At 38.3% G+C, this 9,503-nt stretch overlaps 1 long non-coding RNA gene across 1 annotated transcript; it reads left to right on the top strand.

Moving 5' to 3' along the window:
• The first annotated feature begins 348 nt into the window (after positions 1 to 348).
• Positions 349 to 6,904, top strand: LOC118247746 (uncharacterized). Its single transcript, XR_004778547.2, has 3 exons — positions 349 to 419; positions 3,522 to 3,658; positions 6,800 to 6,904. It is a non-coding gene; the product is annotated as an uncharacterized LOC118247746 (long non-coding RNA).
• The last annotated feature ends 2,599 nt before the right edge of the window (positions 6,905 to 9,503 follow it).

Genomic DNA, 9,503 nt, shown 5'->3' with positions numbered 1-9,503 from the left:
CAATCTTTGATTTTGGTATGTGTTTTTTTTTTATTGTATTTTTGAGACTGATCAATAACACAATTATAATGTTTGCCATGTACCGAATGCATTTTACTGTATCTCAGTGACTGTTGACTAATATCAGACCTTCCATTTTCTTTCTCTCCCTTTTTTTTTTTTTTTTTTTTTGAGGGAACAAAATTTCAGGGTGTGAGTGGTGTGACTGTAGTTTAGAAACAATCCACTGCATGTTTTCAGAGTTATTACAGAAAAAGAGTTAATTTTGCCAATGAACCATTAATTAATTTTCACTTTCCACTTTCCTTCCCTGTTCTTTTAAACTTCACCCACCCCCAATAACAAAAGAGAAGAGACTGTATGTGTCCCTGGTCACTGACAAAGAAAATCAGCTGCAGAAGTGATTTCTAGAGATACAGGTAAATGTTCTTCATATTAACTTTTAAATCTCTCTTTCTGTTGCCAGACCAGATCCCAAACAGAGAAGATCTTTTACATCACCCAAATTCTTATTCTTTTACATTATCCAAGTTCTTATTTTATAGACCAATGTCCGTTTCTACAATCATGCTCAGGAACATGCAAAAAGCTAAGGGGATTTGAAATGGTACCTTCACATCAATAATGATCTCAGCAAACTAAGTAGTCACAGACCAGATTTTCTTGGGTCTAGTGCCTACATCAATAATATGAAAATAATCTATTAGAGTAATAAAACTTAGACATAAGAGCAATTTGAAATGCCATTGTTCTGAGAAAACCAAATAAAAACAGATATACAAATAGAAAAAGAAACTTCTTCATTTCCAGCAGTGATGACTCATGCATAAAGCAATGAAGGAATCATGGTTAAACCTAATGCTAATTGTTACTGTTGATTTTCCTAGCTTTTACGTGAGCAAAGGTCTGAGTGGTGAGAAGTAATAAATCAGAAGAATGGCTGGGATACTAGATGGTATAGGTGAATGTAACCACTCATCTGGGACTACAAGGAAAATCGGGACATTAATGTATGATCCTGATAGCCTGTTTTGTGTTGCACCCTGTGCTGAATGAAGCTGAGAGTGTAGGACCAGAAACTAAAATGAGTGTATTGAATATATGCACCCTTTCCACTAATTATAGAACCTTCACCTCATCTTAAATCCGAATGCTAATTGTATTTTTAAAGGATCTGACTAGTAAAGTGATCCAGCATGATGCTAAATTCCATTACTACTCCGTGGCTTTCATAGGAGTAGGGGAAAGATATCACCTTTATGGGATTGAATCTAAAGGCGTGGGAAGCCTATTTTAAAATCTTCTAGACTGTAAACATGTGACAATAACATCCAGTCTGAAAAACACGAGAGAAGCTAAAGCCTGGGTGACCTACATTGTATTTAAGCTGCTCCAAAAAGCTGTTCATTAGAGATAGAAAGAGGCAAAAGCTGAACCATTCCCAATGAAAAAAGGATGATGAGTGCATGAAAAAGATATCTGAACATATTATTCATTTAAAAAGGAAGTAAAACCAAAACAAATGCATTTAATATCAGAGGAGCAATGAAGAAGATTCAACAGAGCCTCAATTAAATGATGCAGTTGTTTGAGGTTTCCTGAAAAGAATCATTGTCTCTTAAACCATTCACCTTTTCATAAGTTTGAGGTAGGTAATAGTAGTGCTGTCCTCAAAGCTAAGGGGACTGGAGGGTAATTAAAATTGAGTTCCATTAGGAGTATCTCAGACAATGAATGATCTATATTTAAAAGGAAGTTTATTTTCAAGAAAAAACTTCTTGCTTCATAATAAATGAAAATAGCAGTGCTATTCAGAGTGCTAAATTTCCTCTTAGGAATATTTCAAGAGAATAACAGTAAAAACACATCCCTTAAAACATGAGTTGCACATATGGATGTGTTTGAGGAAGCCGTAGTTTTATATCATTTACACAAGCAAAATAAAGACAAATACATGAGCTTTAGTTTCTTCTAAAACTATAATAAAGCATTACCTGAGTATGTAAAAAGGGACAATTATAGGATTCCACCAAAACACCTACTTGCTCCCCTAGAAAGTCAAAGCCATGTGCCCTGTCCAGAATCTGATTCAGATCTCTAATAAAATTAAGAGTCTATATATATGTAAACCATCGGACTGTTTCTTTTTTATATATCCATGTTAAATTTAATAGGTTTGGAAGACATTTTAAAATTTGGTTTGCATTATCACCCTTTTTCTCTCCTTTCTGACCCTCTTTCAGAATAAAATATAAAACACCACTTGAGATTTTTAATTGCTTATACAGGATACCTAAAACTGCACAGCTGAAGATAATGTCCACTCAGGCTCACCATTTAGATCTTCTGGTTTGTATTTTTGTCCAGCTGATATCTGTGAGAAATTCTTACAGACACAGGATGAGTCAATGAGTAGAGAAACATTTTGCTTCATTCTGCGGTCAGTTTCTGCAGGGTTCAAAAGTACTGCAAAAATATGAAGCCATAGCATTTTAAGAGCAGGGTGTGGAAGAGGACTCATTAGTGCTTAAAGTCAGCCAAAGGAGTGCAGAGAAGAAAAAACAAACAGAAAACCCCAAACCAAACCAAAAAGATACTAGAATGATAGAATCATAGTGTTGGCTGGAAGCAACCTCTGGAGGTCGTTTAGTCCCAACCCCTGCTCCATGCTGGATCATTGCCAGCACTGGATCAGGTCACTGGATCATGGCTTTGTCTAGCTGAGTCTTGTAAATCTCCTAGGATGGAGATTTCACAGTGTGCTGGGGTAAGCTGTTCCATGGCATTACCACCCTCCCAATGAAAAGTATTTTCCTAATGCCTGGTTTGAACCTCCCAAGCCAGTATTTTTGTTGTTGTTGTTGTTATATCTTCTGCTACTGCAAAGAAAAAAAAAAAAAAAAGAGTTTGGCTGTTTGGCTCAGTCATCATTGTAACTACCTTTAAAGAAGTTATAGGCTGCTATTAATCACCCTTAAGCTTTCTTTTTGTCATATCAAAGAAGTGTGGCCCTTTCAGCCTTCAATTGTATATCAGGTGGTCTAGCCCCTGATCATCTGAAGAACTCTTTGCTAAATGCTGTCCAGTTTCTCGGTGTCCCTTTTGAACTTGGGCATCTAACATCAGTCACTAGTCCAGGTGTAGCCCTACAAGTTCTGAGTAGAGGCAGGTGCTGCCCTTCCCTGATCTGGTGGCCCAGCCCCTCCTGATGTTGCCCAGGACATTGTTTGTCTTGTCCACAACTGGAACACACTGTTGGCTTGTATTCAGCTGAGCATCAGTTATGAACCTAATTCCTTTCCATCAATTACCACTCACCCAAGTGTTTCCTCACCAGTTTCCTTCACTGGTGCAGAACTATGTTCTTCTTGTTGTTGAACTTCAGGAGGTCTTTCTTAACCCAGGTGTCACAGGGTCCCTTGGGATGGAATTTCTCTTATTTATCTATTTACATATTATTTAAGTATATCTGTAATGCCATAACTACTTCACAAATCCCTGATCATTGTCTCCACCAACAGGTGAAGAAGATGCACAGTCAAATAATGAAATCCTAGCATACTGACCTTTAGAAATGTTTGGAAACCAAAATGGATTGCCAAGGACACAAACAGAACAACCAAGATCTCATTTTGGACACCCTTGAAGCCTAACCATAGTAAGTCTAACTAGTGATCAGGCTACTAAAACTCCAATGGACCAGGAAGTATTTCAAAAGTGGAGGAGCAAGAAAACATGCATAAAGCCAGAGCAGAAAATCAACATAAGGCATAGAAAAGCCCACATATATTTTGAGAATAGCTTAACTGGTGACAAGGTCAAGATTCAAGAGTGGTATCCCCATTTTTTTTCTTCTAGTAGTAACTAATGCAACACCATACACATAAAGAAATACATCTCTTCCTTCTGCTGTGCAAAATATTTTTCCCTTCATGTCTCTCTGCTATGAAATTATTCGTACAAAGTTTTGTATTATTGACTATCGTACACTTGTTTCAGCTACTGAAAACCAGTGTCTGGGAATAGGTTTTCCTATTTTGATCTCATCATTATTAATTGTGTAACAAACAGACATAACCTCTTTGCCATGAAGCAGATTTCTCATTGTGCTAGGTACTGTACAAAGAGAGAATAAAAGGCTGATGGTGTGTGGGAACTGGTTTCTTGTGTCATGTGATATCATTTCAGCTCCCCAGTAGGAAGACTGACATTTGCTCTAAGCAATAAGACAGAAATGAAATAGATTTCCAGGAGAACTACAAAACTTGTAAGAATGAGCATTTTTTAGATATTTATTTTCCATGACCAAAAGGGCCATGAATTTGAAAAACATAGAAGAAAACACTCATTAATTTTTTTTTTATATATATATATCATCCGTCCTATTTTACTGACATCTACAGATTGTTATTTTGCTTGTGCAGAGCTACATTTAGAATGGGTACAATTCCACTGACTTTGGTGGAGTTACACCAGGCATGAAAGGAGCCCACCCACCAACTATACGTTTTGAAAGCAAAGCTGTGCAATTGTAACAGGCGCCACATTATGTCTTTGCTAAATTCAAAGACATTCTTCTACCCAAGAGCTCCCCCCCTTTTTATACACCTTGCTCCTTTCTTCACTTTTTATTACCACACTGCTCCCTGAACATGATTGCATCTGCATTTTATTAAGATTACTGCTACTGTTTAAGAAACACCTTATCTCACTGCATCATGCTGTGTTTTAATATTTCCTGTTTTATTCTACTTGTATTTCCTTTAATAGATAAGTATATATTTTCACATGCAACAAAACCAAACTGCTTTAAGGAATAAATTGATAAATTGGCATCTAGAGTACTACCAAGCATCCTAATTCTGTGCCAGGCTCAGAGGAAATATCAGGGCTGCCAGTTACATTGGCTGAAGAGTCAGACTATAACCAGCCAGCAAGAGATTGTCAGTCTGCTGGAAATGATTACTGTCATTATTTAGACTTGAAGTGGTGCCCACTGCTTCCTCTTCAAACATAGGCAAGGTACAAGAAACCCTGCCCCCAGAATCATGCAATGTAAATACAGCTTTAAACATACAAGCCAGCAGTGAGCCACAGTGGTTTCTAGGGGGAGTCAGGGAGGGTGGAGTGGAGGAACAAATTGCTTAAGGAAGGAATAAACCTGCCAAAGTTCCTCTTGCAAAATAGACACACGTACATGTATGTGTATAAGGTATGTATGTGTACAAGCACACTTTTTATAGGGCAAGACTCAGCCTCTCTCTCTCATACTAAAGAACATCCTGATTCTACAATAGATTCTATGGTTGTACTTTGTAGGCACACTGGAACCCCTGGTTAACTGAGGGAATCTGCATGGAGATGCCATGAAGAGACAATTGCAGTCTCAGGACTATATACTTAGAAGAGTCCTGTTAAAAGAGCAGCGTTACTGAGCATGGGTATAAATGTTGTCCATGACTTCGGACTATACTACAACAGGAAGAAACTACTATGGCTGTCAGTCAAATGGGTATTGCCAATTTAAAACAGGAATATTAAGTAAATGTATGAATGCCCCTTCCCCACCATGCCTTCCTGTCACAAAACCTGTACTTTTGGAGGCAGAAAGAGAAGCCCTGGGGACAGCCTAGGGACAGGTGCTAAGGTGTCAGAGTAAATTTGGGCGCAAGAGCCCTGTGGGATCTAATGGACTTGGTCAGGCTGTGTTCAAAGCAGTGCTTGTAGGTTTGCAGTGCCAAAGACCAGCAGGCATTTTCTGAGCCATCTCTACTATGTAGTAAAATTATGGCCTGCCATTCCCCCCTCCCTCCACCTTTATTCTCTTTCATACTGAAATCCTGCACTATATATCAACCCAGGTTTGCAAATTTCTCTCTAGAACTTCTTCCTTTATTTAGCCAGTATATTCTCTGCCATGTAACATGAAGTAACTGACCCCCCTCACTACCACCACCTACCACCCCACCCCCCCAAAAAAAAGCACAAACACCAAACCAACAAAATGAAACAAACTCCAACAACAACCAAAATAAAACAACCTCCTTTCTCTTCCTGCCTACCCAAGCTGTAACATGCTTTGGTTTAAGGACAAGGAAGTTTGGTCTTCTATGAAAAGAAGACATGGTTCTGACAACAAGGTGTGGCATAAAATTAACAAACTACCTGGAGAACCATTTACTTGATTAGTTACTTCTTCTTCATGAATTTCAAACATTGAAAGATAACATATTCAGCCTACCAACCTTCAGGTCTGAGAGTACCCAAAGGGCAAAGGAAGAGCAAAGAAATAAGGATGTGCAAACAGAATAGGAAAGGACTTGGATGACTGCCCTATAATGAAAACTGATATCACTGTAAGCCAATGTAATAATTCATCTCAGCTGATAGACCAGCTAACTGCTAATATATTGAGAACATAACAGACAGTGTGGGCTCTGTAAGATGAATGTTTTTCTGCATGCAAGCTGCAACTAAAAGAGCTAGTTTTCCCTTTCACTAATTTAGAATAAATAATGGTTATAATATTACATATCTCTTGCCTTATCTCTGACAGTTTCTTTGTGCTGAAATAGGAGATCGCTGCAGTATGCAGCATAGCTTCTCAGTGTGCTCTGTGTGAGAGACAGAAAGGGAGTCATTCATGCTGGAAAACATCTGGCAAAATTTCAAAGTTGCTTCCCCTTTTAATAATTCTTGAACATGGCTACAATGTGTTCCTGGAATTTTAAGTACAGTTAGACGTTCTGTTCACTGTTAGTGAATTACCCCCCCCCCCCTTTTTTTTTTTCCAATACAGCTTCCAATGGCTCAAGACTAGTGTGATTCTAAAGGGAAGTACGGCAAAATCTAGTAATCATTTCTGGAATCTACAAAATCCTTAGGCTGAGCAGACTTTTGTGACACACAACCTATGAAACACGATGCAATACACAGAACAGGAGCAATTTACCTCTGATAGACCTGACAGGACAGGCAAGGTAAGATCAAATATAATAGTCTCTAACACTCTCTAAAATCTATTTGCATTTGACACTTACACAAGAGTATGAGATTGGAAGAGACCTCCTCAGTCATCAAATTCTGCCCCCTGCTATCAATGACAACCATATCATACAGTCTTCTTGACACCCATCTTCCCCCATGGCAGACTCCTTTTCCTTACCTTGCTTCTACTTCTGTGAAGAAATTAGCACTCATTGTTGCTAAACAACAGCTTACTCTGTGCACACGCAGAGTTTTCATATGTTACCACAGACTGGAACTTTTCTTCTAAAATATCTTGGAGGTTAACACCTTCTTTCAGGCTTACTGATCTATTGTGTGAATTCACATAGGCAATTCCTGAGGAGTCTTCATGATATTCCCCTTTATGGCCCTTTTCAGACCTGCATGCTTGGTTGAAATCTGCCAGTGGTACGAGGAAAGTGCTAGGAGGGTAAATGAAAGAAAGTGGCCCATTTTGTTGCTTTCTTTTGGAAGACTCACAAAATGGTGGCATCAAGGCAGCTGCTAGGAGCTGGTAGACTTCAGCTCCCCCTTCTCCTCCTCTCCAAGACAAGAAGACTTGCAACTTTATATAAAACTTTTAGGCTAAAGAAGACTGTAGGACAGATGTGTATTTTTTAATACATTCATCCCTCTTTTCTTAAAAAAAAGATGTCCTTTCTTTGCAGTGCAAATTCCATGTAAAATTCTCCAGAACATATCCTAAATAAAACTGGCTAAAATGGCATCTTATGAGCATGAAAATGATAGAAAAGAACCTTGTAAGCCGCCAGCACATAAACAACAATGGATGCCTCTTTTGCTTATTTTGAATTGAGATTTAAAAAACATTTTTCTCTCTCTTTTTTTTTTTTCTCCTGTACTTTTTCCTAGGAGAAAATGAATACTTCAGCAGTGTTTGAGTAAAAGTATTGCAGACTATAGAAAGTTATCTCACTTTTTTTTTTATTATTGTTGTATATTTTTTTTAATCCTGTACACACCGTGAGCATCGGCAGTGCTGCTTATGCTTTCCCCCTGCCCCTTCAAACCACAACTGTTTTTGTAGCTTTCACATAGTTCAAGGATTAATCCCTTCATTTCACCTTAATGTTTTGATATTGTTGTGAAAGCAAGGAGAGTATTTCCTACTGATAAATGGGTCTATCTCAGTAAAAACTTCTTTACTTCAGTAAAGAATCTCTAGACTTCTTCAGTATTGAAAGGAACAGCTCAGAACAAGTCCCACTGGAGTATTAGACCTAAGGGTTTAGACCCATCAGCATTCATGATGGGGAGGTGTTGAGAGTGCAATTCAAATCTTAGCAGAATGTAAACATAGGTACCATATTTACTAATTGGTAAATTGTTTATTGTGAATCTTACATCAGACTGAAAGTGAGGTAATGTGTTGGCTCCTATCTGTTAGAAAATTTACTTGACTCTCTAACTGTAACGTTGTCCTAACTGCAGAATGAGTCTCTTATGTACCAGGGCTGATATTAATGCTTATTCTTGAGTTCAGTAAAGGAACATGTTTCATACACCCACGCATGGCCCTCCAGTCTTCCAAAAATGATAGGTTGAAAAAACAATAAATATGCTAAAACAATGAAAAAAGCTTCCAGAGAAATGAATTCGGGTAGAACTTTGATGTATAAAAGTCAGCTTAAGTGAGATCTGACAGCAAAATTGATGACATGCATTTTCTGTGATTCAGAGATATCATTCAGTATTTATCTCAGTGCACAAATAAAAGCTCTTACTAAAGCTTAAACCCAACATACAGAGAAGGAAAAGATGGTCTTGTTAATGTACTTTAAGAGGAACTAAGGAGGGCTGGAGTCAATTGCTGACTTTCCTACAGACTTCCTGCAGGACTCTTGGCAAATCACACAGGACATGTCAACACCATGTCCTGGAAGCCACTGAGTGGCTTGTGTTAGCATCACTGGTGCCAACTGTGGGACACAATAGCTTGCTGGCACATGCCAGCACAGCCACAGTGCCAATGACTAGACTGGGGGCCAGATGAGTTTGTGCCACACAAGACTGAAGCTGGAAGACCACCCCGCTTGGGTCAGCACTAGCTTGGGCTTCTCACATTGCCCAACTCAGCGTCAACAGGTACTTTGTCTCTTTGTCTTAGTCCCCCATTTGTAAAGTGAGGCTAAGGCACAGTTATAAAGCACCGTAAAAGGAGCATTGTGCACCAATAATTTCAAATTTACTGGGAATTTTTTTCTTTATCTGAATGAAATATAAATAAAAAGATTAAGAACATTCCAAACAGTCATACCAAAATGTGCATTGTGCTTAATTTCAGTGGTATGAAATAATGACTGAGTCTATAAAGGCAGACTATTGCATGAACATAACCTGGACACAGGAAAGTTTACTTTGATGTAGTTCACTGGAACTGGATGGTAGAACAGTATCTCCCTCCCTCATTTTCTCAGGAGAAAGGAAGAAATAATTTTTTGTTTTGTTTACAAAACTAAAATGAATTAAGTTGA

The sequence above is a fragment of the Cygnus atratus genome, chromosome 1 (assembly GCF_013377495.2).
Source record: "Cygnus atratus isolate AKBS03 ecotype Queensland, Australia chromosome 1, CAtr_DNAZoo_HiC_assembly, whole genome shotgun sequence".
Lineage (NCBI taxonomy): Eukaryota > Metazoa > Chordata > Aves > Anseriformes > Anatidae > Cygnus > Cygnus atratus.
This window is presented reverse-complemented; position numbering and strand designations above follow the sequence as displayed.